We start from the raw sequence: 14,357 nt of genomic DNA, 5'->3' as shown, positions 1-14,357 counted from the left end.
AAAGTTTGGTACATTTATAGGATGGAACATTTCTCAGCTGTTAAAATTAAATAATGAAATCAATGGATGCATCTAGAAAACAATAAATCTGAGAGAAGTGGCCAAGACCCAAAAAGATGAGTATGGTATGTATTTATTTATATGTGGATGTCAGCTTTTAAATCTTTGATAAGGAGGCTACAATCTATTTAATCACACTGGTGGGGTATGGAGCAAAAGGCTAGAGAGGAATGGATCCCACTCAGAAAAGGAAGTAGAATAGATAGTTATAGATGGACAAAGGGTGGGGACTGGAAGAAGAGAATCAAATGGGAAGGTGGATGAGAACTAGGAAAAGGGAGAGAATACTGGGAGGGGCAACAGCTAAAACTAAGGGCCATTTCAGGGGTCTTATGGAAACCTGATAAAGTACAAGATTCCTAAAACACATATGCATCTATGAAAGTGATCTAAATGAATCGCCAAATAAAGAAGGAAGACAGAGCCCCAATGTAATATCTCTCATCACCAAAGAAAGCCTTCAGTTCCAGGAATGGGTTGTATCTAATCTAGTTCTCATGGGAATTTCCAAACAACCCAGACTATTGGTTGCTTTCCATTAACTGATGGCAAGGCCATATTACTAAAGGCAATATTACACAATTCATAGAATATCGAGAAGTCAAGCTGGTGCCTACCTCAAGCCCTCATTCATCCCTACTGACTAGTGTTCGTGGTACTAGATGGTACTCTGCAAAAGAAAAGAGAAAATACCAACCAAGTTTCAAACCCTTTTATTGAAATTGCTGACCTGCCTGCTAAAATCAGAGAGTAACCAACTAGTCTCTGGCTGGATTTAAAGCCCTCTCCATGAGATAAAACCCATCCTTGCCACCGCCTGAGAAAACTACTTGCCTGAGATAGATAGACCAGTAACCTAGGGGGGAAACAGGTGCTACTGTTCTGTTAAAGGAATATAGGAACAAAATGCCATTCAGCTATGCTCACAGATGAATGCCTTGCTCAGCCATTAACAAAGAAGTTTCCTCCTACAGAAGATGGGAACAAATACAGAGGCCAACAACTGGAAAATGTGGAGAGTGAGAGACCTTGGAATACAAACCCCTAAATGGGATGTCTCCATCAAATCCCGCCCTCAGGACTCAAGGAACCCTATAGAAGAAGAGGTGAAAAGATTGTAAGAGCCAAAGGGAATGGAAGGATCCAAGGAAAAGGTCTTCTATACACACAGAAATAGAGACTACTATGGCAGGATGAGTAAGGCTGGCACAGGTCTGGGCCAGAAGGGACCTAGCACTAAAAGGGGAGTAAACACAACACCCTGTACCTAACCTAGAAGCTATCTCCAATTGATAATGTCTAGCAAAGGAAAAAATGGTTTTTTCTCGCATTGGGTGTACAAATCACTGCTAAGGCCAGAACCCAAGCACAGCAGTAAGTGGCCAATGCAAAATGAATTCAGTGACATTTTAAGAGGTGCTTTGTCTCATTATGCTTTACTGGGACTTCTTTTTCTTCCTAATAAATCCTTTGCAAATATATCATACCTTTGGGTTTTGTGTTTATTTATGTGTTGTATTTATGTGTGTGGGAACATTTTTGTCTCTGTATTTCTAAGTAATTCTAGCGCTTTTTCTTTGGCTCTTTTTCTTCTGTTAGTTTGTTTTGTTCCTTTATGTTTTGTTTTTTCTGTTTTGTAGTATTTTTTATTGTTAGATGCCTACTTTTGCTCTAATGAAAGAGAGAAAGAAAGTATGAGGATTTGGAGGATGGGAGAGTGTAGAAGATTTGGAAAGAGTAGGAGAGTGTAAACTGTTATCTGAACGTATTGTTTCAAAGATTCTATTTTAATTTAAAAAACCTAAATTTAATACAATTAAGAAGAACTGTTGGTGAGTTCAAGAGAAAAGGGCATTTGATGGCCTAGGATATAGAAACTCCTTTTCATGGTTAACTTGCTTTTTACAATAACCTAGGTAGACATTACTGGAAATGAGCAGAGGCTTACAAACGATCAGAAGCTTACCTGGGGCCCCAGTCTTAGACAGGACCAAAGGTGGCTTCAATCCCAAGTCCTTGTTATTTTTGTTTCCTTACCCTGGCTCTTAGGCAGGAGCCCTCAGGAGGCTTAGACTTGGGAACCAGAAGAGGAGTCTACCTCATAGGTTGATAGGATAGCACATTTCTACAAGCAAAGAGAGCTGACCATCTTTCCAGGTAGGGAACATGTGTGTGCTGGTGAAAGGGCCAGCTGCCTCTCTCCTTCCTGTAGTTAACAGTAAAGATGTACACTCCTCCCTCAAACACTGAGCCCACACTCCCCTACTGACCTTCCACGGAAGAGGTAAGTTTGAGAGACAAAGGGACAACAGTGGTAGAGGCTGGAGTGGCCAGAGATTCCCATCTTCTGGACAGCTCAGCATCACCCACTTCAGCAGGCACAGAAGAGAGAGATGGCATGCCCTCTTCAGGCTCCTCACTGCCTCTGGGAACCTCGATGGTGGCCATATGCTCTTGTGTCACCACAGGAAATGTAGTGTTCATTGCTTGAGTAGCCATTTTTCTCTCTTGAGTGATGTCTGAAAAGGAGGGGAACATTTTAAAGTAGACCAAATTCCTATATATTAAATTCACTATGAAGTTATAAACAGAAAAGGGGCAGCCAGCTCTTTCAAAGACTAGAACAACAAAGAGAACTTGGGAATCAAGGACCAGTAAACAGTGTTGCTTTTGCTGCTCAAGGGAGTTGTGGGGCAATCTAAGGCAGAAGTAAGGAAGTTTATGTAAAAACGAATAAACAAACAAAAAAACCTAGAATATAATTGAAACAAATGGGAAGATGGCTCCTGAGCTTCTCAGACATATTTGAATACTAACTCAATCAGTCTGTTGAGAAACAAACTATGCAGAACTATGTCACATTAAAATGTTTCAGAAGTACTTTTGCATATTATTATTCACTTTTGCATACCTAAAAGGTCGAAAGAAAGTTAGCATCTTAAAAATTAACAAACAAATAAAAAAATAGTAATTACAATAACCAGTGCTCACCTAGTTTCTTGGTTGGACAGATAAGGTAGTCAGGATGTGGACTGTGTTAAAGAGGAAGGACAGTAATGCCACTCATGGAAACCTAGAACCCAGTGGTCAAGAATGCAGGTCAAAGAGTCAGTTTACTTGTGTCTGAAGTTTGATTCAACTACTCATTAGCTTTGTGATTCTTTTGTTTTTCAAAACTTAACTTTATTTTGAGTTCTTAAATGTTTCAACCTACCTTCTACCCCACCAACCAGAGGTAAGAGAGAAAGGTTATTAGGAAAAAGGGGCTGTGGACCTATTGAGAAGCAGTCTCTTGCAGGCATTTTTTAAATTTAATTTAATTTTAAATTATTTTTTATACTACATAGTCCACTCCCCACACCCCCACCCATCCTCTTTCTGCTCTACATCCCACACCTCCTCCCCACTCCACCCCATCTCCACATGGATGTCCCTACCCGCCACCTCACCTGATTTCTAAACTCCCTGGGATCTCCAGTCCCTTGAGGGTTAGGTGCATCATCTCTGAATGAACACAGACCTGGAAGTCCTCTACTGTATGTGTGTTGGGGGCCTCATATCAGCTAGTGTATGCTGCCTGTTTGGTGGTCCCGTTTTTGAGAGATCTCAGGGGTCCAGATTAATTAAGACTGCTGGTCCTCCTATAGGATCGCCCTTCTCCTCAGCTTCCTTCAGCCTTCCCTAATTCAACAACAGGGGTCAGCTGCTTCTGTCCATTCATTTGGTGCAAACATCTGCATCTAACTCTTTCAACTGCTTGTTGGGTCTTTCGGAGGGCAGTCATGATAGATTCCTTTTTGTGAGCATTCCATAGCCTCAGTAATAGTGTCAGGCCTTGGGACCACCCCTTGAACTGGATCCCACTTTGGGCCTGTCTTGAACAACAAACTTCACAAACTGAACAACAAACTTCAGTTTCCTTAGCTACTAAACAAGAACAATAATATTTATCTACTAGCTTTTTCTGTTTTTGAAACAAGCAAACTCTTTATATTCCAAACACAAAGCACAGTACTTTGCACATAGCAAGTTTACAGTAGACATCTTTTTCACAATTATTTTATTTTATGTGTCCATGGAACCCCGAAGAAGATGCTTGGATTCCCTGGAGCCATCTAATGTGGGTGTTGAGAAGCAAACTCAAGACCTCTTCAAGAGGAGTCTGTGATTTCAATCACTGAGCCTGTTCACAGAGCAGTAGGTAAATGAGAGTATTACTGAGGGACTATTTGATCATGAAAATAGCCTATTATTAACCATTTTACCTTTTAGCTTGTATCTGAAGAAGCTCCTATAAGCCTTAAAACATAGCAATATGGATTTAATTGTATAAGACACACCCTGGAACAACATGTCTTCATGTTCTGGAAACATGAATCCTGTGTACTGTTGCTAGACAGGCTACATAGTAAAATACTGTCCCAAGTTTTCAAAGCAACTTATAAAATATTTTCTGGAAGCATCTATAGAAATTTTCACTTTACAGCTATTTCAGTCTTTAAAAATAAACTAGAAGCTGAGCATGGTAATGCAGAACTATAATTAGGGTACTCAAGAGGTGACAGGAAGAGAATCAGGAGTTCAAAACACATCTTAATCTAAACTGCTTGAGGTTCTGTCTCAAAAACCTAAAATGTTAATAGGAATGTAAATTATTTAATATCCTTTTACTGTTTGTCAGCTGATAATTTTACCATTTTAATTACACACCAACAAAGCTTTATAAGCCATGTTACAAGTCTGACATTTTTTATTAATAGTCTTCCCTGGACTAGGTCATAAGGTTTGCACATTCTGAAACAATTTGAAGTTGAGTATATACACTTTATGCAGAGCCTTCTGTTCCAGATGATATTATATATCCAACCATATGAGGAAAGGAAAAGTATAATTCATCAACAGCAAATCAATGTCTCCAACTCTTAATATTAAAAGATGTAGAAAATTTGAAATGAAGCAGGTAGATGACGTACATTTCTCCATATATTATTTCTAGATGACTAAATTTTGGAAAGGAAGGTCAGAGAACCTAAGTAGTTAACTCTACAAGATAAACATCTACCTAGCTTGTTGCAAGCTGTCCAGCAGCTCACATGGACAGGGTACACCTGAGTGGCAGGCCGGCGCTGAAAGAAAGGGAAACTAGGCAGACAAGAGAGAAGTGGAGCCAAGACAATATTCTGATCAAGGCTCAAATGTTTAATGGCGACTGTGCTTATAAAGGGGGAAGGGGAGGGCCATTCCCGCCAATTTATTCTTGGAGCCCAGCTGCAGGTGACCATGTGCAGGATAGGATGTAGTCTCCAGAATAGCTAGGCGGCCTCCCAGCAGGTAGCAGTGACAGTGGCTGAACAATAGAGTGATCTAGGGAGGCTCTACCTTAGATAATCTTCTTAGTGGCAGCAAGGTCGAGGTCTGGCTCAGCCAGCTTCAGGCTTGAGGGAGGTTACAATTTCCTCCCTGTTATTAATATTAAAAAAAAAGCTGGACTGAGGCATAAAATTTATTTATGCTCTATAGTTCTGCCTGATTTCTTTGGGCCTAGTGAAGAAACCTGTCTCAGTGGGATTCTCTAACTTTTCTCAAGGTAAACCCACCTATTCGCTAGGCCATTGTGTTTGGGTAAGGCTGGTTACTGCCTCAGGTAAACACTCTGCAGACTAGCCCTGAGCTATTCCTGCTTGGTCCTTTGTAATGCTTAACTAGTTACTGAGTAGGTAACTTCCTTACTGAATTCCTACTGAATTCCAAGTTTGTCAGCTTCAAGGACTTACTAGGACATTGGAACACTGGCGAAGGGCATAGCTATGTCAGAATTCAATCTTAAAAGTCACTTGTAATAAGATAATACTAAAAGAGAGCACGTGGATCCATACACCAGACTAACTCGGGGATAGGGTAAGAATATACGGGTTATGAGAATGCCAAAATTCCAGGAGGTGAGTTTCTGTGAAACTCTTTGCCCCGTGAGTGCCCCCAGGCCTTTCGGCTTGCCAAGCAAACTTCACTGGAGTGTGCATAGCATTGCCCCATTCTTATATTTCTGCCGAAGTTCCGGAATGGCCTGCCTCGTCGTAACTACAGATCTCAGGAGTGCTCTAAAGATGAGTGGAAACACAACAATTTACTAATAATATAATGCCAATAATAGCAAGTAGGATTATATATTGAACCCAATCCAGGGGATTTAAATCACTTAGGTAATTTTTTAAATCTCTGGCCAATTCATCAATGTTCCAAGTGTCCAAGTGACTATTGCTAATATCTGAAATTTCTGCCTTTCTAGCCTTAATATATGCTATGTCCTGCCCTATTGTTAAGACTACTACTTCTAAGACATTAACCTTTGCCTCCAATCTTTTACATGGCTCTGTGATGTATTATTAATAAACCACGACCTCCTGGCATGTACATCTGTTTAGATTGATATGATTCCGAAATCTGGGTGCCTGCCTTAGACTGTCCGGCCCTCATAGCAAACCTTATTCCCAAATCAGACCAAAAGCCACAATATGTACTTAGAATGCTTCTTGAATGAAGATTAATAACTGCCACCTGTGCTGTTGGAGGTGGGGATGCACACCTGTTGCAGTCAGGCTGAAGGGCATTGACTGACCTGCTTGGAAAACAAAGTCGAGACAATGAGAAGTGACAGTACAAAAGCTTCTTTGGGAAAGTCCAGGTACTTCCTTCAATTGCAAATTTGCAACGATCAGGCTTAGACTTAGACTTAGAGCTCCCGGTGTGGGGGTGGTGACTTTGAGAATTGCAGAAAGACTGCAGCTTCTCTGTGAGTGGAGGCTGTGCTCCAAATTAACTTTTTGGCTAAAGAGAATTTTTAGCCATAATCAAGGTTAGAGTCATACTTACTAGAAGATTCAGGATTGGTGTCCAGTTGACGAAATAATCTCTCAGGCAGCCATCGAGATCTGTCTTCTTTTTGTGAAAAAACACAGACCAAGCCCCTTCCCCAAATTAGGATCAGGTCTGGACCCTTCCATTCATTAGTTAATGGGTCCCACCACTTTACCATGGCATAAGAACTAGAAGTAACTGAATGTCAGTGGCGATCCACTGCAGACTAACCTTTAACATCAGTTTGCAAAAAATTTAGAACAAATAAAGCAAAAACAAGATGTGCCTTTGGTGACCTTGAGGTATATAACTGCCCTTGTTTTGCTTTTAAAAGCCAATTTTTTAAAAGTGCTATGAGCATGTTCAACAATTCCTTGTCCCATGGGGTTATAAGGATTTCCAGTTTTATGTTTGATGCCAAATTCTTTACAAAATGAAGTAAAATTTTTGCTAGAATAGGATGGCACGTTATCTGTCTTAATAAGTTTAGGCAATCCCATGGCATTAAAGGCTTGTAGGCAATGATCAATTACATTTTTGGAGGCTTGTTCAGTATGCAGAGAAGCAAAGAGAAATCCTGAACAAGTATCAATACAACCATGTATATATTTTAATTTTCCAAATTCTGCATAATAAGTTACTTTCATTTGCCAAATATGATTAGGCATAAGACCTCGGGGATTAACTTCTAAATGTGGCACTGGAGATAATGTAATACATTTAGGACATTGTTTTACAATCATTCTTGCCTGCTCCTTAGTGATCTTATGTCAGAGCCTTAAGGTATGGCTAGAGAGATGAAATTTTTCATGATCATGTTTGGCCAAAGCAACAGGATCTGAAATTAAGGCTTCTCCTATTAGAGCTCTGTCGATGCAATCATTGCCTTCAGCTAAAGGTCCAGGAAGACCAGAATGAGATCATATGTGGCCAATATAGAACGGGTGTTTTCAGGCAAGAATGATGTTTTGCAATTGTGAAAACAGGGATCCTGCTGGTGTATCAAAGTTAAACGTACCACAGGTCTCCAATAAGGGTACCGATTGTGCAACATATAAACTATCAGTAAAATTATTAAAAGCCTCATGCACAGACTGAAAGACATTCAGTACTGCTGTTAATTCTGCTAATTGAGCTGAGAGGCCAGGAGTCTTTATGATTACCTGTTGATTATTTATAAGAAATCCAGCTCACCCTTTAGAGGAGCCATCAGTAAACACCAGAACAGCATTGTGTAAGGGTTGTAGAGAGGTCCTATTAGGAAATATCACCTCATGTACATTCAAAAATTTTATCAACCTATCTTGAGGGTAGTGGCTGTCTATAGTTCCATTAAACCCTATTTGAGCAAGCAACCAATCTGTACTGTGCTGTTTCAGCCAAGTGTCTTGACTTACGCTGTAAGGCTGAACAATAATATCTGGCTCTTTGCCAAAATAAGTTAGTGCCTGCTTCCTTCCAAGGATAATCATCTGAGCTACTGCTTCATAATATGGCAAGATATTATGTTTAGGAGAAATCCTCGAATGTATCCACATTAAAGGAGACTTTTGTCATAACAATCCTGTAGGCACATGAATCGTATTAAAAATTAGCAGATGTAAAGGCATAGAGTAATCTATATAAGTGACAAATTGCTCTTCAATAGCTTTTTCCACTTGTTGTAAGGCCAGCAATCCTTCTGAGGTTAAGGATCTAGGGGAGGTTGGATCAGAACTCCCTTTAAGAATATCAAATAAAGGTTTCAACTCCCCTGTAGTAAGCTTTAAATAGGGGTGAAGCCAATTAATATCACCTAACAATTTTTGAAAGTCATTCAAAGTCCTTAAGTTGTCTCTGCGAATAACTATCTTCTGGGGAAAAACAGCTTGATTAGTAAGTCTAAACCCCAAATAATTATAAGGATACTGAGCTTGTATCTTTTCAGGAGCTATTTGCAACTCTTTTTCAGCTAAAGCTTTTTGTAAATCTCTATAACACAAAAGCAAATCCTGGGAATCTTTTCCCACCATCAAAACATCATCTGTGTAATGAATGATGTAAATGATAGGCCATTGTTGTCTCACAGGCTGAATGGCTTGTGCCACAAACTTTTGGCATAAGGTAGGACTATTAGCCATGCCCTGTGAGAGAACTGTCCATTGATATATTTTTCATAGGTTCCTTAAAATTTGTAGATGGAACACTAAAAGCAAATCTTTCACAATCCTTTGGACACAAAGCAATAGTAAAGAAACAATCCTTCAGATCTACCACAATTTTATAATATCCTTTAGGAATGGCTACTGGGGACAGAAGCCCAGGTTGTAAAGGTCCCATAGATACCATGGTCTCATTAACTTGTCTTAAATCTTGTAACAATCTCCATTTACCAGAATTTTTCTTGATAATGAAAATTGGTGTATTCCAAGGGGACTGAGATTCTACTACATGTCCTGCCTCTAGTTGCTCCTGCATTAGTGAAGAAGTGGCTTCTATTTTTTCTTTAGGTAAAGACCTCTGATCCACCCACACTGGAATATCATTAAGTCATTGAATTTTATCGGTGTGGGATGCAGGCAAGATAGTGGCCATTACCGAAAATACTCCTAGCCTCTTGTGTTGGATTGAGGTTTAGGATTTTCAAAAGTCTTAATTCCTTGTCCCTTCTTTTTTAGCCCATGTCCAGGCAAAAGTCCCTATCTGAGCGTCTGCTTATTCACCATCTCATTAGGACTGTACATTATAACGCCCATCTGTGACAAGAGATCTCTTCACCATAGAGTTACAGGCAAATTTGACATAACATATGGCTGAATTTGTCCTGATTTTCCTTCCCCATCTCTCCAGGTTAGCAATTTGGAGCTTCATTTTGGCTTACTTGCGTAACCAATTCTTTGAAGGTGAGTAAGCGTATCAGTCAAAGGCCAAGTTGAGGGCCAATCTTGTCCTCTAATAATTGTTACATCAGCTCCAGTATCTATCAATCCTTCAAAGCTTTTTCCATTAATGTCAATTTAAGGTTTCGTCTCGGATTAGTAATAGATTGGACCTACTTCACATCAGAGGAGTCAAAACAACCTTGTCCTCTCTCATTCTTAACAAATCTGGACGGTGGTGGATGTAGAAGAATTAAAACAAGTTGAGCAATTCTTTGATTAGCGGGTACAGTTATAACACCATGAGGGGAAGCAGCTATAATTTTAATTTCTCCCTCATAATCATTATTTATAACACCTGGATAAATCTGCAGGCCTCTTACAATAGAACTGCTTCATCCTAAAAGAAATCCACAAGTTTCTACAGGTAGAGGTCCAAAGACTCTGGTAGGCAGAGTTTGGACTCCCATTTCTGGGGTTAATACAGTGTGGGCGATGGAACAGAGGTTCAATCTTGTACCTCCTCGTTTTGCCCTGACAAGTCCAAAAATGATCTCTTTGGCTGGGCAGCAGGTTCATGGCCCCATAAGCTGTTTTCTATGAGTAAGTCAGGGCCTGGGGCTGGCCCCTCCTCTCTTTCCCAGCAATGGACAGCCCAGAGTGCCTGGCTTGGATTTGCACACCTTAGCCCAATGTTTGCCCTTCCTGCACCAGGGACAAATTCCTAGGGCACGGCCTGCTTGCCCACTCTCATCACCTTTGTTCTTAGGACAATCACTTTTAAAATGACCCAAACTTCCACACTTAAAACATGCATTATTCCCTCATTTCCGCGAAAAAATTGCTTGTACACCAGTCCCTTGCAAAGCAGCACCGAAAGCCAAACCCTGATTATATGCTGGCCTGATTTCTGCACAAAGACGGACATATCTCACTAAATCTGTTTGTCCTTTGTGCAGTTGGATAGCGGCGTGACACATTGCATTAGCGTTCTCATAAGCCAATTGCATAATGAAAGGACTTCCCGTGTCAGATTTTCCAAGGATTCTACTAGCTGCTATTAATAGCCTACCCACAAAGTTCTGGTAAGGCTCATCAGGACTCTGCCAAATGCTGGCTAAACTCCCACCAACATCCCCTCTAACCCGTAACTGTCCCCAAGCACGGCGGTACACTCCAATGGAAAAACCAATCTGATTAGCCTGGCCCTCATATGGACCTTCTCCCAGAAGCATGTTGCTATCCCAGTCTGGATTACTGTTCTGATCATTTAAAGCACCTGTATGTGACATCCTTTTTAGCTCACAAAGCTCATTAGTCAATTTCTGCAGCCTAACTTCAAACTCTAATTTGCTTAGTTGTGTGTCCCTATGAGTAGCATCTCCCATGGTGGAGGCTATAGGTGGAGTGGGAGACTTGCAAGGAGGCCAATCCTCCTCAGAATATTTGGCTTCTCCTCTTTCTGAGTGATCTTCTTTGTCTAGAATTAGCTCATCATCAGAGTCTCTATATCTATCAACTTTAGAGTTGAGAGGACCCTTTTCTGAGAAGACCCTCTCTGAAATTGACCTTCCTGAGATTGATCAAGCTCTGCCTGACTACTATCTAACCCCTTCGAGATCACCTTTTCAATAGCATCTTTTACAAGTGCCCAGAGGCAAAGGGTGAAATTATCTGCCTGAGTGATTTTCAAGGCTTTTCCAATTTTTTGCCAGGTCCTAATATCTAAAGTTTCTTCTTCCTTGAACCATGGGCAACAAGAATCTATCCTATCTAAAAGATTTTCTAACAATTGTACTTCGAGCCCTACTCCTCTTGCTCAAAGCAACTCTTGAAAACTGAGGACAATAGCCTGATTCATTTCTTTTTTTAAACCCTTTTCCTCTTGCCTGAGGCAGCTTTTAAAAGCTGCGGACAACCGCCTAATCAGTTCCTAGTTCCAGTAATTCTGCTGCAAACCCAAGTGAATCCAGCACTGGGTTAGCGCGGAATCCAAACTTAGCCCGTATCTTTCCATGCCCGTAGCAACCCTCCAGATATAGCTGTCTCTTGTGAGACTATGCCGGGGCCTAGCAAACACAGAAGTGGATGATCACAGTCAGCTATTGGATGGGTCTCACGGCCCCCAATGGAGGAGCTAGAGAAAGTACCCAAGGAGCTAAAGGGAACTGCAACCCTATAGGTGGAACAACAATATGAACTAACCAGTACCCCGGAGTTCTTGTCTCTAGCTGCATATGTATCAAAAGATGGCCTAGTTGGCCATCACTGCAAAGAGAGGCCCATTGGACTTGCAAACTTTATATACCCCAGTACAGGGGAACACCAGGGCCAAAAAGAGGGAGTGGGTGGGTAGGGGATTGCAGGGGTGGGTATGGGGGACTTTTGGGATAGCATTGGAAATGTAAATGAGGAAAATACCTAATTTTAAAAAAATGAAATTTTAAACTAGCGCTAGAATAAGTACCTGTTGCTTCAGTGTCTGATACAATCCTTTTCTTTTTCTTCCCGTGGAGCTCCACACAAAACAGCATTCCTTCAACATCATCCTGAACTTCTTCAGGTCCCAGTCTGAGCACCAGATTGTTGCAAGCTGTCCAGCGGCTCACATGGACGGAGTACACCTGAGTGGCAGGCCGGCGCTGAAAGAAAGGGAAACTAGGTAGACGAGAGAGAAGTGGAGCCAAGACAATATTCTGATCAAGGCTCAAATGTTTAATGGCGACTGTGCTTATAAAGGGGGAAGGGGAGGGCCATTCCCGCCAATTCATTCTTGGAGCCCAGCTGCAGGTGACCACGTGCAGGATAGGGTGTAGTCTCCAGAATAGATAGGCAGCCTCCCAGCAGGTAGCAGAGACAGTGGCTGAACAATAGAGTGATCTAGGGAGGCTCCACCCTAGATAATCTCCTTAGTGGCAGCAAGGTCGAGGTCTGGCTCAGCCTGCTTCAGGCTTGAGGGAGGTTACACTAGTTATTTTTGGTAAGAAATGTAAAAGATATGCACACATTTTGCAACAACATCTAAATAAGTATAATACATTGTTGCTAAACTATTTAAAATATAGCTGTTTCTTTCATATTTTCAAATGTATTAATATATTTTCATTATACAACAATTGAAAAATGTTCAACTACAATGGTTTCAATGCTATTGATAAATTGTCTGAGTCCATTTCTTCTGGGTGCATTCCCACAGAAAATTCTAAAGCATCTCTGGCACCTACCCAGGAGACATATGCAGTAAGTATCAACAAAAACAACTAAAAACATCTGCAAACACTGTCAAGTGTACAAAGGAGAGTTGGGGTATGTACAAATTGTCCCCAGGTGAAGACATTGACTTCTGAGAGGGATATAATTTTTATGGAATATACATGATTTACTTTACTATTTATGCCTTTGATTAAATTTTGAGTAAATCTTTCTAACTCACTATTAAAAATAGAACTGCATGAACAGGATCATAGCATTACTGTTACCTGAGAGGTTTCACTCAGCAATTGATGAGAACAGATGCAGAAACCCACAGACAAACAGTAGGAGGAGCTCAGGGAGTCTTATGGAAGAGTCAAGGGGAGGATTGAGAAGCTGAGGGACACCACAAGAAGGCATACAGAGCCAACTAACCTGGGCCAGTGAGGACCCATAAAGACAGAACCACCAACCAAAAAGCATGAATGGTCTGGACCTAGATGTGGAGAGCTGTGCTGTGAGCAATCACCATTATAAGATGGTGCTGGCCTCCGCGGTGCCTAACTAGTAAACAAGCCTTGTACACACGTGCAAGAGTGAACTCACTCCTAGTCACTCCCATTCTCGGGGTGAAATAGTGGGGTGATGGGCAAGCAACGAATCAGAAGCTGTCACGCCATATCAGGTGCTGAAACGTCACGGTGCGGGCTATATAAGCGGCGCCATTTTCCCGATTCAGGGTCTTCCTGAAGAAGCAAACAATAAAGCTTTTGCCGCAGAAGATTCCGGTTTGTTGCATCTTTCTTGCCGGTCGAGTGGGACGCAATAAGAAGTCTTCCCCTTTTTATTTTATTAAAATTTGAGGCTGGTTTAGGCCTGTGTAATTATGGCCATCCGCTGTGGCTCCTGTCTTAGGTCGTTCCTCCAATGTCACAGCCTTTCCTGTCATAGGGTAACCCTATCGCCACCGGGCCCCGTGTCTTAGGTTGATCTGTGCATGAGGAAAGTTGCCCGTCCCTGGATACCGCAGTGCTATGTGACAGTAACTACTAAATGACCTAGGGTGAACTCTATAAAAGAGGCCAGCCACCAATGTCAACTAATTTTTGAGCATAGATAGCCAGATTTCGGGGGAGGCCCCTTGCTTGATGGCAGCAAGTGCGTGAGTTATCACAAACTTGTCATTTGTTTGTTGGGATCTGAGCTTGCAAACCAACCAGAGCATGACCACAAGTCCACAGCAGGTGGCAACACCAAATAAACCTACCCCACCCATTCCTTAAAATAAGAAAATGCAGATGAAATCCAGGAGGAGAGGCCCTCTGTCAATGACAGGTCCACTCATGTCGAGTTGATCTTTAGAACGGCCGCTCTCAGGGCCTCAAGGGTCTC

This window comes from Mus musculus, chromosome 14, assembly GCF_000001635.26.
Source record: "Mus musculus strain C57BL/6J chromosome 14, GRCm38.p6 C57BL/6J".
Taxonomy (NCBI): Eukaryota; Metazoa; Chordata; class Mammalia; order Rodentia; family Muridae; genus Mus; species Mus musculus.
Note: the sequence above shows the minus strand (reverse complement) of the source record.